Genomic DNA, 27,938 nt, shown 5'->3' on the forward strand with positions numbered 1-27,938 from the left:
AAGCATAAAGCAGGCAGCACGGCCATCTCCGTGACAGCGCGCTTTCGTTCTTGGAAAAGAACGCGGGGCAGTGAGCGTTTTCGTGGGACGCAAAGAGGTCCACCTCCGCCCTGCCAAATCTCTCCCACAACAGCCGGACTGTTTGCGGGTGTAGAGACCATTGGCCCGTAGGAACATTGTCTCTGGACAGCCTGTCTGGACCCAGATTCTGCAGCCCAGGCACATGCACTGCTCTCAGCGAGCTCACGACGCGCTGAGCCCAAACCAGGAGGCGTTCCGTCAGCCTGCACAGGTTTCGAGACCCGAAACCGCCCTGGCGATTTATGTAGGACACCACGGACATGTTGTCCGAACGGACTACGACGTGGTGATCCTTGATATGGGGACAAAAGCGCGTCAGCGCATTCTCCACTGCCAGCATTTCCAGGCAGTTGATATGATGGAGCTTTTCCCGTTCTGACCATAGGCCAAAGGACGGTCTGCCCTCGAGCAGCGCTCCCCATCCCGAAGTGGAGGTGTCCGTCGACACCATCTTCACATTCGGGGAAGTCCCCAGGCTTACACCTTATCGGTACCAGCTGTTCGCTGTCCAAGGTGCTAGAGCCGTAACACAGCTCTGATCGACCTTGAAATGCAGCCGGCCAGACGCCCACGCTCTGCGCGGCACCCGAGCCTTCAGCTAGAACTGTAGGGGGCGCATGCGGAGCAGGCCCAGCTGCAGAGCCGGAGAGGCCATGAGGCCCAGCATCTTTTGACAGTGTTTGAGCGACACGGTCGCGCCGCAGCGGAAAGAACTCGCTGCGCGCTGAATGCCCATCACGCGCTGTGGTGACAGCCGCGCCGTCATGGAACACGAGTTCAGAACTATACCCAGAAACAGGATCGTCTGACTGGGGTTCAGCGAACTCTTCGCCCAATTGACACTGAGGCCGAGCTTCTCGAGGTGATCGAGTAAAACGGCCCTGTGGTCCACGAGCTCCGCTCGTGATTGGGCCAGAACTAGCCAGTCGTCCAAATAATTCAGCACTCGTATGCCTCTGAGTCTGAGAGGAGCGAGCGCTGCATCCATGCACCTCGTAAACGTACGAGGAGCTACGGACAAGCCGAATGGCAGGACTGTAAACTGGTATGCCTGGCCCTCGAAGGCGAATCTCAAATATCACCTGTGGTTTGATGCTATTTGTATTTGAAAATACGTGTCCTTCAGATCTATTGACTTGAACCAGTCCCCTCTGCGAATCTGCGCGAGGAGCTTCCTGGTCGTGAGCATTTTGAAACTGCGTTTCATCAATGCCTTGTTCAGCTGTCTTAGATCCAGTATGGGCCTGAGACCCCCGTCTCTCTTGGGCACCAGAAAGTATCTGCTGTACAGCCCCCGCTCGCTTTGAGCTTGAGACACAGGCTCTACAGCCCCTTTGCTCAACAGTTTTGATATTTCGGCCCGAAGTATGTGTGCTACTTCTGTTTTGACCGTAGTTTTGATGCGCACTGAAAAGCGCGGTGGGAGTCAAGAAAACTGTAGCGAGTAGCCTCTCTTTATAATGCCTAGCACCCAATCCGAAACCCCTGGAATCGCTGACCATGCATCTGCATGAATGGCTAAGGGCTGGATGCGAAGCGCGCTCTGTTGACTGGGCAACGGCGGCGCTCGAGTGTGCTGCGCATCTGAGGCGGGGAGCGCGCTGATCACAGCGGGCAGATCGCTCTTCCTCGACCCCGTCCCGGCGCTTAACCGACTGTGTCGATCTTATGTGCGCTAGCCCTGTGTGCAGGGCTGTACTTACATGTGGAGATGGGCACTGAGTAGTGGGCATCGTCACTGCATTTATAGCACCATCGGCCGTGGCCGGACGAGCGTGCACGGGTTTCGTTTTTACAGAAACCACATGACGCGTGTGACATAGTAATTGTGGGCACTGAGGGGTGGTCACGTTTACTATGCAGTGTGCACGACCGACTTGAGTCGTCATTATGTTGAGATGGGCACTGAGGAGTGGGCATAGTCACTACATTTATAGCACCATCGGCCGTGGCCGGAACACCAGAAAAATCACTCTTTTTGTGAAACATCTGGGTAGCTGCGATAACGGCTTTTGTGTGCAGGCAAGCGGGCACTCGTGCAGGCTGGCGCTGGTGCAGACCACTCGAGGCCGAGGCTCGCCGCGGCCAGCGAGAGTACACGCATCAGCTCCTTATCGATATCCCCCCGTCTGCCGGGCCTCTGAGCAGCGGGCGCGAGATCCACGGAGCTCGCCCAACCCTCACTGCCCGAAGCAAGCAGAGAGCACGTGTCTTCTTCCTCCGACGCGGGCCTGAGATCCACTTCCTCAGATGATGCGTCGGCAAGCAGCGGACGCTGAACATCGGGAAGCGATGCAGGGGAGGCCGGCGAAGCGGAGGGAACCGGCGAGCTCGGCCGAGCTGGAGGCGGTTCTGGTAGGCGCTGCGAGTGGCGCTTCTTACGGCGCTGCGGCGCAGCGGATGATGCAGGCTTCGAGAAGGATGCCAGGCGAGTCCTCAGAGTCACCATAGGCATTAACTCGCAATGAGGGCATCCGCCGTCAGCGAGCGCGAGCGCTGCATGGTCCTCACCCAGACAGGAGACGCAGATGACGTGACGATCTCCTTCGCTGAGCGGGGCTCTGCACGAGCCGCAGGAGGGCATCTTTAAAAAGACGCAGCTCTTTTGTGAATGTGCGTCGCAGGGCGAACACACACACAGGATATAACAGATTAAGGATGTAAAGGATATGGGCGCCGGATAGCGCAGCAGGAACGGCAGTGGAAGGCGGCGATGCCAGCAGCTTCAGAATGGCTCGTCCTGCTGATATGCTCTTTCAGACGGCGCTTGCTTCCTCCGTGATCCAGCGATGCGTGAGCTTCGCTGAAGAGATGAAAAATCAGGTGAGTCAGCCTTTTCGAGCTCCTTTTATAGGTTGGGCCACACCCGTTTCGGCGGGAAGTGGCAAGAAGGGCACGAAGTGTTGTTATTGGTCTGATGTTGCATCAGCCTGCGCTCGATAGGCTGTGCAGTTGCCGCAGAACAAGCCAATGAGCGAACGAGCTGTCTCGCCTATGGCTGTGTACTGCTGCAAATGCGCTTTACAAAAATACAAAATTAAGGATAATTTTTTGCTTCAGTATTTCGTGAAAAGAGACTTTTCCCGTAGCGTCTTAGCTAAGACGCAGTACGAGAGAGCTCTCGTAAGAGAACTTTTGAAACATTATAAATGTCTTTATCATCAGCAAAATAAAAGTATTAATTTCTATAACTTCTCTCCTAACTTTACTGACTCTACACCCTTGAATGGTATAGTGTATAATGTTAAAAAATCTTTTTATTTCAGATACATAGAATTTTTTATCTTTCTATTCATCAAAGAATCCTGAAAAAATGTACCCAACTGTTTTAAATTTTGATATCAACAACAAAAAAATAATAATGCATGTTTCTTGAACAGCAAATCAGCATATTTGAATGATTTCTGAAGGATCATGTGAAACTGAAGACTGGGGTAATGATACTGAAAATTTAGGCTTGACATTTAAAGAAGAAATACTTGTTTAAAATAACATATGATGTGATGTTCTCTCTAAAACTAAGATAGTAAACCTGTGCTTTTTACATTAATGAACATCACATCTATCTTTGTTTTATAAGAGCCTGTGCAAAATGAATATAAATGTAAATATTCATTTTTGCAAGCTAAAACAAATAAAAAGCTGAAGCAAATGTGTTTCTCATAAGTAATTAATGAGTTTATTCTTCTAACATGATTATTCTGTGTACAGAGTAAAGAGAGTTGTTGGATTGCTGTGGATGGAGCTCAGAATGAGATGTGATAAATGTTTTAAATCAGTGTACTCCGGCCCAGCACAAAGGAAATAGATGTTGCTGTTTTTAGATCTATTGAAACAGTGCCAGATTTTGGGTAAAGTCACAGAACTCCAGAGGGCTGTAATTCATGACCATTCAAGAGGCCTGTTTAAAAGTTTCTTTTGAAATTCTCTCAGAAACTTTCCATTTAATTAAAATGAGAATAAAGGGCATTTCATCCAATTACAAAGACCAGACCAACCGTCACCAATACAGAGCCAGTTATAGTAACACATTACAGCAGATGGTTCCCCCTCATTTTTTATACATTATCCAGTTTTGTAAGTTTTAGCTTTACCAGTTTGAATGTAAAAGCGGCATAGTCTGTCAGCATCATTGTCAGATTTTACCAGTATATCTGGGGCTGAGCATGTTTGCTTTCTGTCCAGGCAGAAAATCAATAGTGTCTCAACCTCTTGCAGCTTGATTGTGATCGTAGCTGATGGTTTTGTTGGGAAGAGATGCATGGAGCAGAGCTGGATTCTTTCATGCTCTTTTCAATTTAGAATTATCTCCAATGCCTTTCAGTTTGCTCGTTTTCAATATTGATTTTTCTTCACCAATAGCAATTGGGTACTTTTTTTATTTATTGCTAAGCACACCTAGCTTTAATCTTGTGCTCCAATTGTAAGACTGAGTGGCTGAAGAAGAAAAAATTGCAGAAATTATTAGCTTTGTTTAACCTCAAAGGAGTCTTTCATGGATGAAAATGGCTTTGGATTTCAGCAGTATTTAATGAGAGCTTAGTTCTCCTTTCGTGAAAAGTGTTCAAAAGCAAGTGCAATACTTAATTTGTCTTTAAAAGGAGATGCTCATTGTGACTGTGAATCTGATCCATTGTTTTCTAGCTCGCTGGGACTAGCCAAAGCAGCTCTGGAATCCATCAATGGATTCAACTTGTTTGGAAATCAGGTACTGCTGACATCCTTTGGCTAATAATGGGTTTATTCACACAAAAATCAGAAATGTTGCATGTTTAAATGTGAAGCACTGTATAATTTCGTTCCCATTATTTATGCCTAATTTGCCTAAAACAATAAACAAATAAAATTAAACCGGCACGATTAAATCTTTGAAACTCTAAAGAATTAATAAAACGTCCTCACGATTAAACTCAAGTTCTCTCATTATAATCAACATCATTCACACAATGTAAAAAAAAAGCTTTAGTAATTGACAACTGAAGTGATTTTAAAGGGAACCTTCTTTACTTGCTTTTAAAGTAGGGTAATATCATATGGCCTAAAAAAAAATCCCAGTTTTTTTTATTTTAGAAAAAAAAATCTGATTTATGATTTAAACCGATTTTTAAATCAATATTCAAATGACGAAGAAATTTTAACAAAACAAGTTTTAATATAGTTCTTTAGCATTCATTTAGCAGTCAAATTTATAACTGCAACAAGATGATTTAAAAAAACAGTACTGTTATTACCTTAATGCTGGAAAGACCTTTATTTATTATTATTTTTTTTAATACTAGCCCATCATGCATCTAACCATCCACTCAGTTTTAAGAGCTGTTCAGATTAAAACTGCCAGCTCCGCAGTGAGTCAGTGTCATGGACGGAGGACCTGTTAATATATTTTCTAGTTTATATTTCCATCTCGTTATGCCACTGGTTTAGATTTTTTTTTTTTTGAACTTATTTGTAAATAGAGCAGCGACTTTCTGTGTGTCTACACCGGACACGAAAGTTGTCATCTGTGCCCCACAGCGAAAAGTGTGTCTAAACTTGATGACATCCCTCTATATAGTCAAATCATCTGAACACAGTATCAGTACATTTCATCATGAACAGATAGAGCATCAGTTCACTGATGGGGATCGTGTCCAGTGTATCCATCACTGGGTTCTGCTGTCTTTTGTTGGATCGTTCCACTTGTGTCCGGTGTAGACCTGGCGTGCGTTTTTTATTGTTTTATTTTACAGCCCTGCTTGTTTTAATGTTTTTATTAAATATCTGTATTGACTGCATGGTCATATTATCGAATTATTTACTGCCATGCGACCTACAAAAGTAAAGCTTGGCGAGTCGATCAACGAGCATTGCTGCAGGTTGCTTTTTGGCGGATGTGCTGTGCTTGTGTTCCCACGGTCATCTTCATTTCGTCGGGTGAAACATCTCTCTCACTCGGCAGCAGAGTCTGTGAGAAGCAACAACTTCCCCTCCGTGCACACTGATACCAGAAACACGCTCCGCCTTCACTCCGTGAATAAAGTATTTCAGTATGTTTGAAATGTTATGTTCATAACATAGCATATAAAATAATAATAATAAAAATAAAAAAAACAGGAGAGTTTCAAAGTGGCTTAAGCTATGTGTAAACTTTTATCACATGCCAAACTAATAACATTGTAAGCATTACATCTTTAATTGCTGCTTTCTGCTGTGAAAATTTTGTTTGTGATGAAAATAACAGTACAGTTTTGTCAGTTATTTTATCTAAACAGGATTAACTTCTTCAAGATTTCAAAATCAGATAGCATGCAATGTAGTAGTATTGTAAGATTACATTTGTTTGAACGCATTATTGCAAAAGCGATTGAGTGTGAATCTGTTTAAATCAGGCTTTAACCCGAAAATAATCAGTAAAAGAAACAGATAAACTCTTAACATCCCACTCGACTCTTGCAGTCATTGTAACCTTCTGATCAAGCTAAATATGTTTAACATGAATTCTTGCTGAATATGCAGTTATATGGCTGTTGGCATGAATTGTAGTCGTGATGGAGCGCTCTTGGAGCAGGTGAAAACCACAAAGCTCATATTCAAGTGTTTGTGCAAAAATGATTAATGTGCATTAATGACAGGGAGGCGCCGTCTCATCACTTTAATTTTTTCATGATAATGAATGTATAATTTTTTAATTAACATAATATCGTGGTGGCTCACATACATTAAAAATATATCTACAGAAAGCTTGAAATGTTTTTTAAACGAAAACGAATTGTGTAATCTGTGAATGTTGCATTTCTCTCGTCAGAGAGAGTCAGCACTGTGAATATAACCAAAGCAACAGTCCTATATAAACCAGTTCAGCAAGTGAAAGCCTCATAAGACACTGTCCATATGAAAGAGCAATTCACATCTTTATCTCGACCCCCACAAGCCATGAATAACTACCCAAAACCCAACCCCCTCCAGCTGAACTGAATTCGGTCTGTGTTTTGGCTCTGAGGAACGATGTGTTACTGGGCTGAAACATGCCTGCACTCAGCATAACTACTCTTTGTTTTCATTATATTCTAGCAGCCCATATTATTATTTTCACAAGACCATAATGATAATACCAAATCATCAATTAATAATTAATCATTATTTTATAAAAATCATTGTTATTTGTGATCGTGGATGTTTGAGGAAGGCTTTAAGACCAAGCGGAATCCTCTGTTCCCGCCTCACAGCGCGCGGGTCTCCGCTCAGTGATGCAGCTTCACTGTCTGCGGTTTGACTTTACTGAATCAGATTGAGGCGAATACAACTTATTGATCATGAGACCAACATTTTGCAAGCATGAAAACCTTCATTCTACCTGAAGGAAGACATATTTCATTGAGCTAATGCTGTTAAAGAGAGAGAGAGAGAGAGAGAGAGAGAGAGAGAGAGAGAGAAACGAGTCTAGGGCTATTCTTAAACTTGGAGCTCATTATATTGAAGTACAAATCCAAGCACCAGAAACGTTGTGCATTTTATGAATAATGAAATGTTATGAAAAGTATGCATTTTATTTATTCACATGCTGTATGGTTGAAATAATATTTTAGTTCACAACTTTAACAACTCCGTTGTTTAAAAAAAATGTTTTATTGGCTAATGTTTCATAAACCTTCAGTTGTTATGCTCTAAAATCCATGCCATTATTAATTTCACAGTATTTTTACCACCTAAATGACTAATCTTTAAAGTCACAATTCTATAATGGTCAAAATTACTCAGGCCAATGGTATTTTTAATGACATTATTTTATTATTTTTTATTAAATTTTTTTGAATAATTGTAGCCTACATAAATAGGTAAAGCAAAACAAATATTCGGATTGTCCCTTATTTTTTCCCTTGTTTTCTTAAAGAATAAACACGTATTTTTTACAAGAATAAACATGATAACATATTATTAATTAATAAAAACAATTTAAGCAATTAAAACCTTTTTTTTAAAACTTGAATTTAAATACTATTAAACTAACTTTAAATTCTCAAGGAGTTTATAAGTAAAAAAAAGTTCTAAATGAACTTGTGTTAACAATATAATTAGAACTAACAATATAATTAGATTTTTTAAAATGAACAATTCCTGTATAAAATGGGACAGCAACCTAGTGGTTCTCAACCTTTTTTCCAGCGGGCCGCACTATGGTCTAAGTGCAAGTCTACATATATAATTTACATATTACTTCAGCAATACAAACCAACCTGATTTATAATATTATAGCCTAACTATTATGGTATATAATCTATCACATTCATTGAAATAAACAATTCTACTCCCCATAAATAAAACACCTGATGCTGTCGGGAGCTGACCAATTTTGTGAGATTCAGCTTGAAAGGAGTACACAAAGAAGTTGCGATTGTAACGCCTGTGTTATACTTTCCGCATGAGCAATCCGGACGCAGACTTCTTCAATTTATACTTCTGAATGCGCAGGCTGATGGCCCGCTCTGCAATTGCCCAGAATTATTGCACATCTGACTGTCTTTATATTCTTTTATTGACGGATTGCACAGGTTCGAGTAGCAACGAGCTTCTTCACACTGCCTGCACATGTGCAATTTTGCTTTTGAAGCCTGCTGACCACGCGCACCTGTCCGCGCGGTTGTCTGCTCAGAGCCTCGGCACACACTCTCCAATGACGATTTTTACGTCACGTCTACCGAGCGGTCCATAGCGGACTCGCGGACGCAGAAAGTTTGACAGAGGCTTTAAGATGCAGGCTTGCATGATCTGACGCGCAACATTTCAGAAAATGTGCGTTCACAAATGTAGCCTATTTTGATCCAAATATGGAAAGCACTTTTGAATTGAATAATATGAGGTTCTCTCCAGAGATGTTTTGCCACATTTCTTCAATTAAGGATTGCTACGTAGTGTATGGTGTTTCTATTTGCCTGAACTTCTTCATGTGAGTTGCGGGGCAAAAAAAACTTCTCCTACAATACTGATACTGCGACTATTCACAGTTTGTACATGTTCATTCGCTGGCATTTTTTTAATTTCTTTTTTTTTCTCCCTTAAAAAACAAATTTGTCCATTCTGATGCGCAATTTTACCTTAAAGGCAATTTACCTAATGGCTGTTGATGACTATTTTAATTGAATTCTGCCAAAGTGCGCGCTTGTATGTGTTCGTTAAATGCTTATACCAGTCTGCTCATGTCTGAAAATAATATATGAAGAAAAAAAATTCACATAAAAACATTAGGATATAGCTTATATTTCATTAGTAGCATATTTTTTTTAATTGATGTAAAAAACAAAATTTTACAAACTGATAAAGTTTTTTTTTTTTTTCAAATTCAGCATGTGGTGCGGGCCGCATTTGAATTCGTGACGGGCCACGGGTTGAAAACCACTACTTTATATCAAACATTTTTGAATCGTCCACAGCTGAGCATCGCGGGAGGCTGATCTGCGCCAGAGCGCGTGAAGTGAATGTAATGAACAAAGTCATTTTCAGATGCAATGAAAAAAAACAAAAAAACAAACCCTGGATAGCCTAGATTAGTCCCAGGCTCTATTCTGAAGTAAAATAATTATAATTACTGTTAACCAAGAGTAACAAATTTTAACGGATTAATCGCCTATTTTCATTTGCTGAATGTTTTCTTTATTTTTTATTTTTTAAACATGCAAAAAAATAAAATAAATACATGAGTCGTGTATATGTTTCATTTTAACGGATTAATCACCTATTTTAATTTGCTGCATGTTTTTTTTTTAAACACGCTAAAAAATAAATCAGAGTTTGTGAGAGGAAAAAAATAGGCTATAAGAAAATATTTTACAACAAATCCTTTAAATTTAACAAATTTATCAGAAGAAAACAATAATTAAAAATATATAATTCTAATGGATAAATATAATTGCAGTATATAATCATATAGGCTTAGTAATAAAAACTATTATTCATATTATTAACTATTATTCATGAGGTAAATAGGCTGTGTGCGTTTCAGTATCGATGGAAAAAAAATAATAATTAACAATATGTCAAAGTGCTCACGCCAAATGTCTGGTGAACGACTGCTGTTTCCAGTGAATATGTGCGCGAGGCACCACTGGATCAAACGGCTGAAACAAATAATACTTAATTTTTTCACACATAAGGCATAATTCAAAAATGCAAAGTGTTGGTAGTTTTAAAAATCAAGAACAATAACAGAGTTAATACTAATTATTGCTAAATGCTGGACCGTTCCCATTTCGCTCTGCATATGGAACCTGAAGATTTTTTTAAACCAAGAATGAACCGAGATGAAAATGAAATTAAAACATTTAGCTTATATATATATACATAGGCCTTATATTTATTTACTGTTTAATAAAAATAGCATGCATATGATCCTTTGTGTAAAGGTCTTCTTTTAATTTTTGTTTAGTAGACTGTACCCTAAAACTATCCTACATTTTAAAAATTAACTAATTGTAAATGTTTTTTTTTTTTTTTTAAATGTTACAATGTTATATCATAATGTTATTGTTGTTTTACTTCCTTCTTTTATCTCATTTTACAATTACATTCATTTCGCAATCCGTCCCTTTGCGCCACCTGGCGGTAGTTTCGCAAATGATTTTAACACACGACTGAATTACAGGCCGCTGCGGTTCGTGCGGCAGTAAGGCCCAGATAGGCTGGCCACCTACTGTAAATGCATCCGAGGTAAGAGGGAAACAAAACAAAGTGATCAAGATGATTGGGTTAGATTGTGTTTGAGCTATCCGTTTTGTCAGATTTCCTACTTTGATGGATGGTGAATACTTCTATCTGATTTTGGTGCTCTTTTCTTTTTGGAGCGGTCATTAGTGGGATTAATTTGTTTTGGTGTTGAGGGAAAATCAAGATGGCAGTGGGCCACATCCATTTTATTTGGTAATGGACTGGAAAAGTGATAACATCCATTTTGGAAGAAGCATCTCACACCCCCACCCCCCTCCATCATCCAAATTTACACACTGCAGAAGGCCCTTTGGATTGCATTAAGTGTATATAGTTGTTAACCTTGGATGTTGGTTTAACAGAAGGATGGACAAGATTTAAAAATATGGTGTAGTTATTTGTAGTTTCTGTTGCGTTTTGACCTTTTGCCAAGTTTGCCTATTCCTCCCTAATGTGGCTCTCTGTGTTCTGTCATTAGCAGGAAACGTGGTGCAGTGTATGAAAGGACTTTATGGAAGTGACTGCTGTAGACAGTGTTGTTCTGAATTAATGGAGGACTCAAATGGCTGGCTTTGCCATGTGTCTCTCAGTTGGATGGAAGGGGTGCTGTGTCATCACATGGGTTATGTTATTAATGATGGCTCTCACGCTCCATTTCCTCAACTAACTCAGCATGGACGGCAGAGCTGACACTTTCATGTGTTTCTTTGGAGCAGGAGCTGTCAGAGCACGGTTATAACAGGATAAAAGCAGGTAGATCTTTCACGCTATATGTTGAGCTACATATTGCTCAGCTTTCAGATTTTTTATTAAAGCCCCATCATTTTGAAACCATTATACAGATTCTCATGGATTTAGATTTAGGGATAGGCAGATTGGTCATCTTGTCATCCAACTACAAACTAGTTTATCTATACAACATTCTGGCTTTAGCGTTGTTAAATGTCTCACAGCGTACTAAAATGGCACCATTAAGTTGGTTTTTAGACTGACCCACTTTCATTTTCAGTAAAATATTCTATAAATTATAAAAAGGAAGATATTTTTATCCGTCCATTGAAAGTCTACTCAACCAATATTTTCACACTTCAAGAAGTATAAAAAAAAAATAGAAAAAGTTATCCACATGAACGAGTGATGAAAAGTATAATTGTTTTTATGCAATAAAATGTTAATGATATACAGTTGTGCTCATAAGTTTACATACCCCTTGAAAAATGTGCAAAATGTAAGTAATTTAAACAAAATAAGAGGGATCATGAAAATGGCACGGTATTTTTTTATTTAGTACTGTCCTGATCCTGAAGCTATTCCACAAGACAAAATAATAACTGAATTTATAAAAATGACTGTATTCAAAAGTTTACATACCCTTAAATCTGATGCGTCATTGCCTGGATAATCCATGATGATCCATGATTTTATATTTTCTGATAATTGTTCATGCGTCCCTTGTTTGTCCTGAGCAGATGTTCTGCTGTTCTTCTAACTCCTGCTCATTCTTTGGTTTTCCAGCATCTACTGCATATTTGAACCCTTCCAAAAGTGAAAGTATGATTATGAGATCCATTTTTTTCACACTGAGTATAATTGAGGGACTCAACTACACAACTACTACAAATTATGAAAACATTTAATTATGCTCAGGAAGGCAACACAATGCATTAAGAGCCAGGGATGTAAACTTTTGAACAGGATGATGGTGTATAAATTCTTCTCATTTTGTTTAAAAATCATATTTTCCATTTAGTACTAAACTTCAGAAGCTTCATAAATACTTCCCTGAATTGTCCTCAGTGTTAAAAGATAGATTTCAAAATCATACAGTCAATGTTGGAAAGGGTTCAAATATGCCGAAGATGCTGGAAAACCAAAGAATGTTCAGGAGCTGGAGGATTTTTCTGAAGAACAGCAGGCTCAGGAAAAAACAAGGGACTCATGAACAACTATCACAAAATGTAAAAACAGTCATGGATCATCCAGGAAATGACACATAAGATTAAGATTCAAGGGTATCTTAACTTTTAAATGGGCTCATTGTTATAAATTCAGTTATTATTTTGCCTTGTGAAGTATATGTCAACATCTGTTATGTGAAATAGCTTATTCAGGACAGTACTAAATAAAAAATAACATGTAATTATAAACATTTTGCACATTCTGAAGGGGCATGTAATTTTATGAGCACAACTGTGTGTGTGTATGTATATATATATATATATATATATATATATATATATATATTTATTTATATATACACTTACTTTCAGACTTAGATTGACATTGTTTAGTGGCAGATCTTCACGGTTAGCTAAACTCAGCTCTTATCTCAGTCAGTAGATGATGGAACATTTAGCTGGAGTCTACATATCACTGGCACGCCTCCCATTCTCACACTCTTCATATTCATTTACATTACAATACCTCTCAGCATGTAAATTGTTGGTTCAGAAGCTAGTATAAGCATTTCAGTTCTTTGTGAGCTTCTCCAGATGAGCTAAATGTGCCACAAAATGGTGCTTGTTGTATAATCGGGTCCACACAAACAGAAGAAGCGAAATTGAAAGAATGCTCTCAGTTTTAATGGAGAGGTGTGAGGGGAATGCAGAGAAAACAGAAGCCTTAGTTTGTTCTGACTGGATGGCCCTGGGTGGCTAAGAAGCTGCCACTCACTGTGTTTACTTGAAAAAAATTACAAAAAAGTTGCTAAAAGGGTGCATTGTATTTTTTTAACACTAAACATATGATACACTATGAATTTGTTAGCTGTTTTTATATTATCAGTAAATAAAACATTATGCATTTTTTAAATAAAAAGCATCAAGAAAGTTTAGGTTCTATAAATGTTATATATACATATAAAACATTATTTACATAATTTTATATATGAGGTTCCCATGTGAGTTCTTTTGCCTACTGTGCATATACATTCAGCTGATGCATAATTTAAGAGGTCATACGCATACAGGTGTGTGTGTAAATAGCCTATACATACATGTGTGTGTGTGTGTGTGTGTTGAAGTTTTTATTATTAAATGTGTGTGGCAGCCGCTGTCTAGGCTGGTGTAGAGTATGCCTCCGAGCTGAGTTAAAATTGTGAATCTCATTTGGGGATGGTGAGGTTGGCGGTTTCAAGGTTTTTTCAGGAAATGATGTGGAACTGCTGCTTTGTGACACACCAAAAGCCCAATGTAATCACTAAAATCTGACCATTTTTTTTTTTTAGCAAATGCTGCATCAGAGCAGCATGATTGTGTGGTTTTGTAGAAAGGAGGGTGGGTTTGATTTTAGGAGACCATGTGCAGGACTGGCTTTTACATTTCTAATTTGGAGCTTTTAAGCAAATCTTATATTATCTGACTTAAAGGGTTACTCCACCCAAAAATATTGTCATTAATCACTTACCCCCATGCCATTCCTGACCTGTAAAAGCTTTGTTCGTCTTTGGAACACAATTTAAGATATTTTGGATGAAAACCGGTAGGCTTGAGAATGTCCCATATACTGACAAATAAATAACAGTGTCAAGGTCCAGGAAAGTATGAAAAGCATCATCAGATTCAGTGATTCAACTGTGATGTTATTTAGCGATGAGAGTACTTTTTGTACACAAAGAAAACAAATCTGTATCCCTGTGGCGCGGCTGATACAAAAGAGCGTATACCATCTGCGTACTGCTCAGATTTGTCAAAATGCTGCTACGCTGATCTGGAATTGTTGAAGTTGAAGTCGTTATTTTTGTTTTCTTCATGTACAAAAAGTATTGTCGCTTCATAACATTACGGTTGAACCACTGATGGCAGATGAACTATTCTGACGATGCTTTTCATACTTTCCTGGACCATGACGGTGTTATTTATTTGGCAGTCTATGGGACAGTCTCCAGTCTCTCTGTTTTCATCCAAAAATCATAAATTGTGTTCCGAAGATGAATGAAGCTTTAACGGGTTTGAAACGACATGGGAGTAAGTGATTAATGACAAAATTTTCATTTCCGGGTGGAGTAACCCTTTAATGAAAGTGTGTGTAGACCCACTATCACCTGTAACAGACACTGTTGAATTCCACCCATCAAGAGAAGGTGTCAAGGTGACTATTACAATGTTTGATTTGTGATGTTTGTTTACCTCTTCCCTGCAGGGATGCTCCTGGTCAGTGATTTTTGTGGATCTGGATGCTCATAACAGGAACAGACAGACTCTGTGCTCTCTCCTGCCGAAGGAGTTCCCATGTGAGTTATTTTACCTACTATTCATATACAAACTGCTAATCCATTATTAATAGGGTCATATTGTGCTTTTTTTTTTACAGTAATGTTAGTCTAGGCTTCTTGCATGAAAAACATTTTTATTTTAGTTTTTCATGACCCTTGTCCACCTTTGAATTGTACTACTTTGCCTGTCAATGTATATGTTCCCCTTGCATATCAAATGAGTAAAAATCCTTAGCCATTTCTCTTAACTATTCCTTTGACTACGATCACTCTTTTTATGGATACTTGATTAGAAATGATAGAAATTCACTTTACACTTTATTGCTTAGTTATTGGTCATTATTGGACATTGAGGAAGGTGGTTATGATTCTAAAGGGGAATGGATGTGGGGAGCGTCCCAATCTTCTGAAGCCGGGAGGGTTGATGGAGAGGGTGTTTTGAGGGAGAGAGGTATTCTTTAACGTGTTTGCGTGTTTCGTAACTCAGCATATGAACTAGTTTTAGTTTGAAATACATTTGTAAATCTGTTTTCATTGCAAATATGACCTCTATAATCTCTAGAAAATTGTATGACATCCGATGCCCGGGATTTGTCCACTCACAGAATGTTCTTTTCTGTCCTTCTCAATGTCCATTAACAATGCATAATTCCCATTCTTCTTTGTGCTGATTTTAATGGAGAACAAAGTAATCTGTGCCAGAACAGGTAAATGATCATGATTAAGCCACATTTAATTTTATTCTTCCTTTGAAAGTTGAGTGAGGTTGTTTGATTCCATGGCTTGAAGTGTATAGGCTTATGGATTGCATGTATTAGAGCCTCTTCAAGAATCTGACTAATGTGTTATTAAAACTGCAGAGGCTAATGTAGAAAAATAGCCCATTCTAAGGAAGAGAGTGGTCACTTAACCCTGGGCTACATCGACATTTCCTGATGGAAAGCAAATTCAATAGAAGAGCAGTGAGTCACTCAATGTCTTTTTCTTATGCAAGTGCTCTTGTCATGTAGAACACAGATTCGGCCCTCTTGCCCTGCATCAGCTACGTGGATGATGATGCTCTATATTCCCAGACTCTGGACAAGATAATCTGTAAACTGAAGGGCAAGTACGGTTTCAAACGCTTCTTATGGGACGGCTATAGAACAGCCAATGAGGACAAAAACCGAAGGCACTACAAACCTGCTGAGATGAAGGTGAGTCTGCTTAGCATATTTGAAATGAAAGAAGGTGGGGGAAATAAATTCAGTGTAAAGGAAAATGAAAAAGCCTTTTCCCCATATTTAGGATGAGTTATAACTAGCCTCAGGTTTAGCCCTTTTATTTCAGAAAGAGAGATTTTGCTATAAAGGTTAGTGACAGATCTAACAAATGGCATTCAGGCATTTTTATACGCATCTTTTAATCTGGTGCAGATTTGCTTATTTTTCCATCTCTCAGGAGAATGCGAGGGCTGTGGGTAAATCCCATTTGATTGGGTTGAACTGCGAGGATATTAACTCCAGAATTAGCCTGGGAACATGCTGCGTCTGACTCTAAAAATCTGAAAGATGGAGATTTAACCAGAAGCAAATCATCACATCAGCTGCCACAGATGACCTCCCACAATAAACAAGCCCACAAGTAGAGGGAAATGAGAAGGAAAAGAAGGGGCCAAATGCTCCATCAATACATCTACCTGATCACTTCATCCACCCTTAAAGAGATAGCTTATGCAAAAATGAAAATTCTGTCATTAATGCTCAAAAATTGTTGTTCCAAAACTGTAAGACCTTTGTTCATCTTTAGAACACAAATTAAGATATTTTTGATGGAATCAGAGAGCTCTCTGACCCTGCATAGACCGCAACACAACTGACACTTTCAAGATCCATAAAGGTAGTAAAGACCTCGTTAAAATAGGCCATAGGGGCTTTCGCACTGGAGGAACCTTTTCATAGTTCATAGAACTATTGGCAGAAGTACCTTGCTTTTTGGTGTGTCTGCACCGCATTAACTAGGAATGCTTTTAGTTCTAGGAACTCCGTTTGGGGGAACTAAATTAGCTCATACTTTAGAGTAGGGTCTAAAACCAGTGACCTAAGTGTACACTGATTTGCCAAACACATACAAAACACCGGCTACCTGGCATTTTTAAAAAAGCCATGTTACATATTAGCATGGAAATCAGCTATAACAGCATTTACCCGTTGTCTGCAGTGTTGTGTTCTTTTCTCAACCTTGATGATATGTAACACTGCAGATTGTCATAGAAAACTTAGTCTCTGCATATAACTAGGTTTCTAGAACTACGCTGTGCTAAAGACCCTCATGTGACATCAGTGATTCAATGAGAATATTTTTGTGCGTAAAGAAAACAAAAATAACAACTTTATTTAACAATTATTCTTTTCTGTGTTAGCATCCGCTGCCATTCACAAGAGTCCAACAACGCATTCCTCTACTCATTAACAAGGTGCAGCGCATGTGTGCAGCGCATGTGATGTCACATGGACTATTTTAATGATGTCCTTACTATGTTTCTGGACCTGGGGATTGTTCAGTTGTATTGCTGTCTATGGAGGATCAGCATTTCATCAGGATTTCATCTGAGATATCTCAATTTGTGCCCTGAAGATGAACAAAGGTCTTACAGTTTTGGAACGACATGAGGGTGAGTAATTAAAGACAGAATTTAAATGTTTGGGTAAACTTTCCCTTTAACACATTAGTACCAACATGTTTTAGACATCATGTGTTTTTTTGATACAGTGGCAGTACCAACCTATTATTTTATGTACACCATAAAAATATCATATTATACCAATCAATAGTTTGGGGCCAGTATATATTTTTTTATTAAATTAAAATTAAATGAATAGTTTTATTCAGCAAGGGCATATTAAACATTTACATTAAGTTATGTATTTATTATTGATATTAATTTATTATAAGCGCTGGTCATTTTAACTCTTAGTTGATAAAATAATCCCTTTGAAATGTACCATGGTTTTCGCAAAAATATTAAGCTACTGTTTTCAATTTTGAGCACAAAATCAACATGTTTGAATGATTTTGGAAGAATCATGTAATACTTACGACTCGAGGCTGCTGACAATTCAGCTTTAATATGTTAAAGACTGTTTTTACTTATTTTTGATAAAGATAGCCTTGGCAAGAAGAGACTTTAAACAGTTTTTAAGCTTAAGTGTAACCCCTTATTTTAGGTCTGTTGGATCACACAGATAACTTTTGAATGGTGTTGTACTTTTAGGTAGAATAGTGGTAGAAATAGTCTCAGGTTTCCTGGACTTAGCTGATAATCTCCCAGCCTGGACAGCTATGATGTGTTCAAAACTGCTTTAAAACAAACTGGACAGGGCTGGTACCATGTTTCAGACACTGTACTTTTTTGTTTGTGCAAGATTGTTTTTTTCATAGGTAAAAAGTAGTCCATGTAATATCATTTTGTTTTTTATTTTATTTAAGATACATAAAATCATTGTATTATGAATTACGCTCTTTATATCTTCATGTTATCAGCCTGTCAGGCTCAGACAAATACAAAGCTCTTCTGCGTGGTTGGTGTTTCCATTCTGTTGAACCCATAACTAAGTTACGATGGCAGAGGATTTCAAGCCTGAATGTATCATAGTGACTGAATGTCCTCTAGTGAATGATATAGTCTCACTAAGTAATTGTGGTAAGTGAAGCCAAAGACCCTTGAGACTCCTTCTGTTTACTGTGAGTAGGCCTCAATGTCTGCTCTTTTCCGCCCAGGAGACATTTATTTAATATGTCTGCCTCATAGAACCCCCCTCCATCTCAATCTCCTCTCTGACTATACATCTCTATCTCTCACTCTCTCTCCATCTCTCTCTCTCTCTCTCTCTCTCTCTCTCTCTCTCTCTGGGTGGTTATAGAAACTGATATTGAGGAGAAAAAAGAACAAACAGTGTATTTTATTTTTAGTCTTTCAGAGTTTGATGTAAGCCTGTTGGTGCAACTGTTGTTAAGAAACCATTTATAGTATGAAAAATAGTCCTTTGCATCAAATTATTTTCCGCTGTTAGTTAAACAGTAGATTAATTTAGTTATTTCTGCTTAGTTATTTAATTAGTGAGTTATTTCAGTTTTAGAAGTTGGCTATACGAATACCCCTATTTTTGTCCTGGAACAGTTTATGTGTGAAATGCCAATGATGCGAGACCAGTCCAATTAACAGCCTTTATTTCATTACATCCTAATCTCTCGCTCTTATCTCCTAATGCCACGGCGATTGTCTTCTGAGATTGCTAACGGAGATAGAGAAGTCTTAATTACATTTGGGAAAGGTTGAAAGACATTTTGTTCCCTGTCAGCCATCAAAGTGTGCTTTAGATTTTGTACCTCTTAAGCAGCTCACAAGATTTCTTCTTTCTGAAGACAGATAATTTGAATTGAGGTTGTCATATAATTGGCAGCGATGAAAAGAGGATCACAGAGTTGTATTACGAATGTCTCATGTCATAAATAAGGAGAATATTGTGAATGCATGAGCTTATAAGCTTTGTAAGTTTTAATTGCAGCTTGGAAAGTGGGTTGCTAAAAGTGGTATGATTGCGTGCAATAAACGCCAGATCAGAATTCACCGTGAGCCCAAACACAAAACTGTTTGTGTTAATCTCTATTCATTTGGTTAGTAATATATTTCTGATGGATTACTCCCTTAATAAACTCGATCTGCCCACACATGTGCATATGTAGCCCTAATTTCGAATTCCTTTTTGAAAAGAAATGCTGTTTTTCCAGAGCGTCTGTAGGCACTTAAATGTTGACTTATACTTTTAAATGAATGTGATAAAACAAGCGGCAGTCGTATAATTTTAATTAATCATTGCTTTTTCAAACTCACAAACCATCTCTACATCTGAGTTGATTTTAATTTCAAACCCAAGTGATTCATGGCCCAGCTCTAGGGAAAGAGAGACGGAGCACTATGGCTTTTTAATGGAGTTTCTGCTTGACTGCTATACTTTACTTCAACATAATTGTTTTCTGTTTTCCTGAACTGTCGTAAGTGGAAAACAGAGGTTGTCTGGCATTTCCTCTCAATGATTTGAAGGGCTTCCATTTTATGTATGTGCATTTTGCTTTAGGTAACATATTGCTGTAAGTCAGTCAAAGTACAAGTTGTGTGGCACTCAAAATGTGCTAACCATTTGAACATGTCGTTTTTTTGCTAATTTCATTCTAACAACCGTACTGCAAATCACACAGTTAGACAGAGACTCAAATATATTTTTTTCCTTGTTCAGGAAATGACACACTTGAACCATAATGATGTTGCGAAATCATTACATGATGCTTGTATAATGACTTCTTATGTATACAGTTCCTTATTCTCTGCCCTGTGATGTTTTTCAGCTCTTTGATGGGATCGAGTGCGAGTTTCCTTTGTTTTTCATCTATGTGATGATTGATGGTAAGATTCATGAATATAATGTAATGTAATGTAAAATAATATAATATATAATTTTATGTACATAAAAGCACTGCTTATGTGTTTCACTGTAAAAGCACTGTATTCTGTTTAATTTACAGTAAAAATTGGCAGCTGTTTTTGCCAGAAATTGAAATGTTGGTGCCTATATATTTTGCAGCTTATAAATGTATAGTTCTTTAAGTTATGTGGTGCTAATTTATCAGTTTTCTTGAATTACCAAAAATGTGCTTTTTACCAAAAATGTATTGTGAACCACCAAAATAATTTACAAAAATAGGACACAACAAAACTATTTTTGAAAAATATACAGTGGTGTCCAAAATGATTAGAACACAAGTATATTCACAAGCAAAAATGGTTTTAATTCATTTATTTCTATCTTTTGTTGTAGGGTGTAAGTAGGAAATATCAGTTTACTTTTCCAAACATTCATTTTGCCATTAATTGTAATAATCCAGTGAGATTTTTGTTTGCACAAGGAGTCTGACAACAGCCAGTGGTCCATACAGAGATCTGATAGAAAATCAAAATAAAAGACAGCAAAAGATAGAAATATACTGACAGCTAACCATTTTTAGCTGGTGCTAACAAAAAGTTTTACTGTAGCAATTTGCAGGGGTTTTTTTCTCTTCAAAATGCATACATTTTTGACAGTGTTGCATATGCTGAGCTTGTTAAATCTGCGTATGGACTACTTGTTTAAATCTCCCACCTCTAAACTGTTATCTGAAGGATGGGGACATAGTCTTCTATAATTTCTCTTTTGTTGACCTTTTGTCCAGGTGTGTTTAGGGGAAATCCTGCTCAAGTTAAAGAGTTCCGGGAACTGCTAGAAGCTGTCATCTTCCTGTCCTTTGAGGGTAACTTGCGGAAACGCACATGCATACACATGTTTTTTTTTTTTTTTTTTGGACAAACTGCTAAAGCTTGTCACGTTGTGATGGACTCTGTTTGCCAGCCAGTGTCCTCCAGCCCCTGCCAATGACTGTTATTTTCCCATTACTCTTTATTAGAGTGGTCCTTTCGTATTCATCTCTCCCGGGCTGTGTGATTTTCTCAGACGTGTCTCAGTCAAGTGCACAACAGAGGAGATGCTCATTATTTAAACAGACCAGAACTCCGGCGATTCCCCACAGGCAGACAAAACATGCACAACTCTTTAGAAGTATAACAATAAGCAACTTAATAACTAGTTCGACTCTTTTAATTTGCTTCCAGTGAGCCTTGCCAATACAGATGAGATCTCAGCTTAGTTGACTAAATTATGGTTGATAGAGAAAAGGTGAATTTGGGACTAGGCTGGATTCTGCTGACAGCCTGAATGCTGCTTTAACTGCAGGGTTTTCTATCTCTTGATTTTTACATATTTAATAAATACATATTTATCTAAATTACAGGACTGACATCCAGCAACTTGAATAACAGTAATATTCACACAAGCAAGTTGTACTGCTTTTAAACTAGGGCTTGGTGATATGGAGAGAAAAAAAGAAAAAAAAAACTATCACAAGTTCTTTTATGGATTTTGCGATTTGGATTTTAATCACGATTTTGACACACAAAGACATGCTTTACAGTCAGAAATGCATTCATTGTGAATAACAACATTAGGGTAAGTAATTCATTTTTGGGTGAACTATACCTTTAATATTTTTTTAAGAAAAAAGATCTGACCCAATACTTTTGAACTATATTATTCTAGCATAGCTTGGGACATTGTAGTCACTAATTGCATCCAACTCCATATCACAGAACCGTCTCATGTAAATACACAAAACACACTGGGACTCTCTAAATTTTGTCTAATTTGATTTTCCACAGGCCACGCTGTTATTCCCAAGTATCACTATGTGCCGGCAGACTTTGTAGAGGCTGAACAAAAGAATCATGGCAGCCAGAAGCGCTTCCCCAGGAGCTCAGGGCATGATGGGATGCTGTTCCTCGGGGGACAGGCCCTCTATAACATCGCTAAGCTGCTGGGTGAGTTTCAGATCCATCTAAAAGAGTTTACATAAATGTTCTTTTATTTATTCATGCAGTGACTTTTTTGCCATTCGCTCACATTTCTCAAAAGGAAAGAGACCCAGAGCCACTGCGGTCTCACTGAGAGCAGTCGACGCAATGGTTTACAAACTACACTAAATAATGGGATCGTATTAATGTAGGGTCAACAAATGTGTTTTAGGATTCACAGTTATTGTGTGAGAAATTGTTATCTTCGTTTAGTTTCTTTTAAACAGGTATATTTTCTTTATTCTTTGGAGTCCTAAAGGTGATATTTTTCAAACTACTTTTTTTTTCTCTCTCCACACAGTGAATGTGGGGGCTGGGGTTTCAAAAAGGGCAAGCAAAAAAAAAATAAAAAAACAATCCATGTGACTTGTACACTATTTTTCCAAGTCTTCTGAAGCCATTTTCATGAGGAACAGATAGAAAATGGAAGTCATTATTCATTAATCGTATCCTCTGCTGTATCATTTGACTGATCGTGCTACATTAAGCATGATTTTCAGCATGATAACTATTCTTATTAAGTATTAACAGGATTTTTCCCACAAAATATTGTTTTTCAGCAATGATATTACCAAGTTGCACACCCAGAATGATTCATATTGTAGACAGTGATTCATGTGTATGCACTGCAGTAAAATCCAGACCAGTAGAGACATTAGTAATCTGTGGAAGGGGCTTTTTCAAATTGAAAGCCTTGTCTGGGTTAAAAATTCTGAGATTTTGTTTAAAGCTCATGTGAACTGAACAGTAATTTTGTTCTGTGTTTGCTGTTCAGTGGATGGTTTGATCAGCCCAAAAGACATTGACCCCATCCATCGCTATGTGCCATGACAGGATCAGAGGAACGTCAGCATGTGATACTCCAATCAGGTCAGCAGCATCACGTATCCAGTCTAGGCGACTACACGAATACTAAAATGTATCCTGTAAACACACATGTGAATGGTCTGTGTGTTTAATCTGTGTTTAATCTGTCTCCGAGCTTCATGCATAATTTGTAGCAGGCTTTAGCAGAAGCCTTGATACTTCTCTGTATCAATCCCTTACAACTGACTTGTTTTGCACATCCATTCCTAGCGGATCTGTTATTGCTGAGACAGACCAAACTGCTCTTGATAAGAAAAGCCTACGGACACCTGCTGTTTCATAGCACAGAGCTCCCTCATCTGTCCCTATAGACTGTCTGCAGTATCACTTTAATACAACATCTGCTCATTACAGTGTTTGAGTTGTGACGAAGTGTGAAAGGGGTTGAAAAATGCACATGGAAATTCATATGGATAACTTTTTCATCACTGTAGTCTGTCTAGTAAAATCATGAAATTAAAAATTTATTCAAACACAACCCTGCTGCTAGAACTGCAGATAACTGAGTATGCACTGCCATTCAAAAGTTTCATAACTTTTATTCCGCAAGGATATTAAATTTAGCAAATGTGACAGTAATGAGATTTATGAGAATAGATGATTTCTATTTCAAATTAATAGTCCTCTTGAACTTTATATTTATCAAAGAGTCTTCAAACGTGTCATGGTTTCCATACACAAATTATGAAGTACAACTGTTTTCAACATTGATAATAGTAATAAATGTGTTATGAGCACTAAATCAGAATATTAGAATGATTTCTGTAGAAGACTGGACTAATGGTTAATTGCATCAAATCATATTTTCCAATAGATTAACATTCTATTAAAATATATTAACAATTTTGTTCCGTTTTTTTTTTTTTCTTAAATAAAAAAAACTAACCTTTTGAATGGTAGTGTATGAACTATTATTAATGAAGATTTTTAATTTAATTAAATAATTTAATTTAATCTAATTAAATGTGAAATTGTTCTCTAAATACCTCACTGGTTTTTGTTCCATGTCTTTTAGATTTGTGATTTCATGTGTAGTTGTTAGGAGATGCTTGTGCATCTTGTTACAATGGAGTGTCTATCATAGACTTTATACATTAGAATAGTGCATGCTACCAAATTTAGTTTTTATACAAACATGTAAGGATGTGGGGAGCTATCAGAAATGTCACTTCCTGTCAAGAACTCTGACTCTAGATGTGAGACTTCTATTGTAGCAAGCATTATGTCTCATGCGTGCAATAAAAGCTAACAAAGAGGTTGAGATTAATGCTGAACGAGCTTCATTATTGCATGCATGAGTCATGTTTAAATATGATTTTATATATATATATATATATATATATATATATATATATATATATATATATATATATATATATATATATATATGTGTGTGTGTGTATATATGTGTATATATATATGTGTATATATATATATATATATATATATATATATATATATATATCCACACATTATAATAAACAGCAGGTTATTGGTAACAAACAGATATATTTACTTAAATATCTGTTATTTTTTAGCACATAAATAAGCTATTTCTTGTAAATGTGCAAGCTTTTCGATTCACTAGCCACTATACGTAAACAAATAAGAAAATAGCAATGTGCATATGCAGAAAACCAAGTCTGAATAGGATTATAATATTTAATTAAAATTAAATGACAACAAATACCAGTTTGCAACATTAACCAGCTTAATTGACCTAAAATTGGCTGCACACTTACACTCACTGGCCACTTTATTAGGTACACTTGCTAGTACCGGGTTGCATCCCTTTTGCCTTCAGAACTGCCTTAATTCTTCGTGGCATAGATTCAACAAGGTGTTGTAAACATTTGTCAGAGACTGTGGTCCATATTGACATGATAGCATCACGCAGTTGTTGCAAATCTCCCGCTCCACCACATCCCAAAGCTGCGTTTATTGGATTGAGATCTGGTGACTGTGGAGGTAACATTGAGCGTAAGAGAATATGACATTTCTCAAAAACACCCACAAACTTTTGACTGGTAAAGTAAATAATGAACTATGATATATTAATCTTTGTGAATTATGAGATAACACTCCCTGTCCTCTGACAATGCAGTCTGTTAATCTTAATCGTATTAATTAATCTCTCTGAAATTATGCCTGAAAATGGATTTCAAAAATGCTCGGCGGATACTATTATTAAATATTTGGTACACTGGATTACTTGTTTATCATATTCACTTGTTCATTAAAAGTAGCAGTATTTTGATTGCATTTATTTCACAAGCAACAAACATGCAAATGCGATGCCTGTCTAATACGTGATCTGTGAATTGTCTGGCGTAACAGCTGTTCTTTCATTCCTTACCTGACTGAAGCTGCCTTCTCTCATCTGCTTTCAAGGCGAGGCACTTGACATCTCAAAGAAACGTACCTTCATACCATGAAACCAGTCAAATGACACAGTCTTCAGGAAACTTGAGGCTAAAAGAAAAACACATTCAAATCATCTTGTGACTTAATTGTACTATATTGCCAGCAAAATCATCGAATAACCTCAGCCCTAGTTGAGATGTAGCTGTAATTTGACTGATATTGGCTTGGGAGCCCAAGTTTGTCTAATCAGAGGCAGTGAGGGGCAGGTGGCTGTTTTATTCATGAGTGTAGCACCGCTGCATGGGAAACTGGGAGGAGCCCTGCTGCTTTGAAGGAGGGCACTGCATATTGCACAGTAATGCATGGCATGCTTGTCTTTTCACTTTTGCATCAAAGGCTGCACTGACTAAAGTGCACGTTGCTGTGGCTGCTGTTTGCTTGCGTGGTCTGTTCGTGTGCATGTGTGGTAGTGTCTGTTTATAGAGGAATTTAGCAATATGAAGTGTCAGTTTATGTTTGTTTACGAATTACGGCCCATCTTTGAGCATCTTTGTGCAATATTTATGCGAGTACTCATGCACTACGTGATTTAATATTATTGCCAGTTTGTGCTTATAGATAGGTTGTTTTTAGCCTACACTTGTCCTCATAACATCTCCCATACTTTGTCCTCAGTTTGAAGGCATATCTTCATTTTGAACCATGTCCTTGCTCAGAGATTAGATGGGCCTTTTTTCCTGATTGATGGCTGTACCCTGTTTCAACAAAGCACAGATGGAGCTCAGTTTAAATTTAGAAACGATTGTTCAGCTGAGCAGCCAAGGTGCAGGAAGCAGCCTCATCCATTTGCCTCATAAACACAGAGAACAGCTTCTGAAATGCTTCTCTCGCTCACATACACAAGCTTAGGGAAAGAGGCCTTTTTTGCAGTTACTTAGCTTTGCAGACGCTATTGATTCATATTTAATTTGATCCATTAAGACAAACATATTCCAACAGAACATGGCCCCATTGTTTTTGTTGGCTGTGCTCAACGACTGTATCTTTAATGTGAAAACACAGGATGTTCCTGCAGTTCGTCTTATAGGAAGTGATTGTTCTGGGTTTGAGTAGAAGACTATGGGGATTGGATGCAACTCGTTTCACATGAAATCTCCTGTCTGCATGTCTTTTTCTCTGGGCTGAGTCACTTCATAAACACCCGGGGGGATTTCCAGAACACACCACAAATAAAAACAACCCAAGTGGTGAAGAGACATCAGTGGCCATAAGACATGTGACATGAACACAGATGTCCAAGGGTGTGTAAATCATTTATCATCTATCTAACTATCGTTCTTTCTATTGCTCTAACATTCTATCATTCTGTTGTTCTGACATTCATTCTAGCATTACATTATTCCGTTATTCTATAATTGTATCTATTGATCCATCATCCTTTGTCTGTCTATTTCTGTCATTTCATTGTACAGTCTGTCATTCATTCAAATTTGAATTGCAGTTCTGCATCCTATTGGCTACCTTGATTCAAATTCAAGAACTGCATTTAAAAGACATTCTCTGTCAAGTTCTGAAAGTTGCAAAACTGTGGTCCATACACATACGCACTTACTATGTTGCTTGGAGGTAAGTAGATGCACATTTACACACATGCTCGCATCTCTCCTTTGATGGGGGAACTAATTCACCTTGTACTTGTCAAGGTTGCTCTTCCTGGTGGAAATGACTCTTATAAATGTAAGCCTGCAATGTGTGCTTGAGTCCTTAAAAGATTGATGGAAAAATTCCAGTGGCCATCACTAAACATGCATATGCACACACATGCACGCACTGCTTTTAAGGACCTCAGTTGTTCACCTGCGTGGTGAGAGATTCAAACAAAACACTTTACAGCAATGATGGGTTTAAAATACTAAAGAGAGAGCAGGAAAAGGACCATACATTTGGCAAGGCAATGGCAGTATTCGATGCTGATGGCTGTGCAGAAACATATTTGTTGTTGGAGCTGGAAGTCATTTCTCAAATGTGTGCAGTGTGGTGACGGATGTGTTGTATGTTTATCACCGACAGCCAGAAGACGTGAAGAATGTGGCAAGATATCACTTGTGTGTCACTCACTCATTTATTATAACTCCAGACTTCATAGTATGAGAATCCAAATCCAGTGTCACTCTGATGCTGTAACATTTGAAGTGTATTTCACTGCAAGAGTATGTTGGCATATGTCACCTCTAAATATGTAATGTTGCTCAAGCATTG

At 38.0% G+C, this 27,938-nt stretch overlaps 1 pseudogene; it reads left to right on the forward strand.

The window, feature by feature from the left end:
* LOC132112997 (phosphorylase b kinase regulatory subunit beta-like) overlaps positions 1-27,938 on the forward strand; it is a 75,105-nt pseudogene that overhangs the window by 23,251 nt on the left and 23,916 nt on the right.

This window comes from Carassius carassius, chromosome 3 (genome assembly GCF_963082965.1).
Source record: "Carassius carassius chromosome 3, fCarCar2.1, whole genome shotgun sequence".
Lineage (NCBI taxonomy): Eukaryota > Metazoa > Chordata > Actinopteri > Cypriniformes > Cyprinidae > Carassius > Carassius carassius.